The 2,396-nt window shown below is 45.5% G+C and overlaps 1 pseudogene; it reads left to right on the forward strand.

Annotated features, from left to right (window-relative positions):
• The first annotated feature begins 633 nt into the window (after window positions 1-633).
• Window positions 634-1,704, forward strand: LOC102912734 (glyceraldehyde-3-phosphate dehydrogenase pseudogene; annotated as a pseudogene).
• Window positions 1,705-2,396: the final 692 nt, after the last annotated feature.

The raw sequence follows: 2,396 nt of genomic DNA on the forward strand, positions 1-2,396 counted from the left end.
CAAAACATCCATATAGATAGATGATAGATAGGTAGATAGATAATAGATAGATAGATAGATAGATAGATAGATAGATAGATAGATAGATAGATAGATAGATAGATACAGCTATTTTCAGTATAAAATGAAAATGGTCTGCCCTAGATTTAATGTCCCTAGAGTCTCACAGTTAGTCATCATTTGAATTATTGTTTACAATGGTTGTATTTTTTAAATCAGGTTTACTAAAACATTTTACTAGGGATATTTGTTAACTTTATCAAATACCTCCTTAGTACATATTGAAATTACCTTTGAACTATTGGTTGATGTGATTAATTGTAAAGTGACTTTTCTAATGATGTGGTTTTTTGTTTTGTTTTGTTTTAAGTCTATACCACCTTTCACAGTCCAGTTGTGTATGACTCAAGAACCTAAAAAGTAAGGTTTTTATCACAGTCAGCAAATATCAGCTTGGAACAATGGTTCCAAGTTCATTGTCTCACACCAGAGATTAATGGTGTGGATTCTTTTAGGTGGTATGGGAAGTGCAAGCAGGCTCTATTAAGAATTATTACATAGGCTCTCTGCTCCTCCCTGTTCCAGAGACAGCCTCATCTTTCCATGCAGTGCCAGCCTTGTGCCTGAGACGTGATGGTGAAGGTCAGAGTGAATGGATTTGGCCGAATTGGATGCCTGGTTGCCAGGGCTGCCTTCCAGTCTGGCAAAGTTGATATTGTTGCCATCAATGATCCCTTCATTGACCTCAACTACATGGTCTATATGTTCCAGTATGACTCTACCCATGGCAAGTTCAACGGTACAGTCAAGGCTGAGAATGGGAAGCTGGTCATCAACGGGAAGGCCATCACCATCTTCCAGGAGCGAGATCCTGCCAACATCAAGTGGGGTGATGCTGGTGCTGAGTATGTTGTGGAGTCCACTGGTGTCTTCACCACCATGGAGAAGGCTGGGCCCACTTGAAGGGTGGGGCCAAAAGGGTCATCATCTCTGCCCCTTCTGCTGATGCCCCCATGTTTGTGATGGGTGTGAACCATGAGAAGTAAGACAACTCACTCAAGATCATCAGCAATGCTTCCTGCACCACCAACTGCTTAGCCCCCCTGGCTAAGGTCATCCATGACAACTTTGGCATTGTGGAAGGACTCATGACCACAGTCCACGTCATCACTGCCACCCAGAAAACTGTGGATAGCCCCTCTGGGAAGCTGTGGCATGATGGCCATGGGGCTGCCCAGAACATCATCCCTGCATCCACTGGTGCTGCCAAGGCTGTGAGCAAGGTCATCCCAGAGCTGAACGGGAAGCTCACAGGCATGGCCATGGCCTTCCGTGTTCCTACCCCCAATGTGTCTGTCGTGGATCTGACATGCCGCCTGCAGAAACCTGCCAAGTATGACGACATCCTGACAAGTATGATGACATCAAGAAGGTGGTGAAGCAGGTGTCAGAGGGCCCACTAAAGGGCATCCTGGGCTACACTGAGGACCAGGTTGTCTCCTGCAACTTTAACAGTGACCCCCACTCTTCCACCTTCGATGCTGGGGCTGGCATTGCTCTCAATGACAACTTTGTGAAGCTCATTTCCTGGTACGGCAATGAATTTGGCTACAGCAATAGGGTGGTGGACCTCATGGCCTACATGGCCTTCAAGAAGTAAGAAGCCCACCCTGGACCACCCACCCCAGCAAGGACAGCAAGAGAGACCCTGGCTGCTGAGCAGTCCTGTCCCATCTCAGCCCCCGATACTGAGCATCTCCCTCACAGTTTCCATCCCAGACCCCAGACCCCCAGAACAATAGGAGCGGCTTACTCTCTTGAACACCATCAATAAAGTTTACTGCACCCCCCCAAAAAAGAATTATTACAGAAAAGTGAGAATTTGAGGAAAAGTGAGAGAAAGTCCTGAGAATGGAAGGAGTTTCCAAAAGAGGAAAAAAGCCATTGAATTTATTTTGTCTAGGAGTCAATAAGGCAATGGTAGAAGCTGCAAAAACTTGAGATAATTTCTATTGAGATTTGCTAGTTCTTTGGGCTATCATGGGCCAAGTCAATGGAGGGCCCACACACTCTATTCTAGCCCAACCAGGAAAATGATCATGCAGCTATTCATGTTCTGCCTACCCAGTGAGGGGTAGCTGAAGCCCCTTTCATTCTATCTCTGAGTCCAGCATTTACCTTCACTGTAACACAAAGCTTTTAGGCTTTTAGCAGCAGTTCAGCTGTGATCCATTTGAATGAGGACTCAGAGGCTTCCAGTTTGAGGAAACAGGATCTGCTGAGAAGTTGGTGAGGTGAGGTTACCTGTGGCTTGTTCTGTCTCTCTGATTTTCCAGCATTTCACCCCAATAGCTGGCACTGTTTTTTTTTATTAATAAGACCATTTAAGATTCCTG

This window comes from Peromyscus maniculatus, chromosome X (genome assembly GCF_049852395.1).
Source record: "Peromyscus maniculatus bairdii isolate BWxNUB_F1_BW_parent chromosome X, HU_Pman_BW_mat_3.1, whole genome shotgun sequence".
Classification (NCBI taxonomy): domain Eukaryota; kingdom Metazoa; phylum Chordata; class Mammalia; order Rodentia; family Cricetidae; genus Peromyscus; species Peromyscus maniculatus.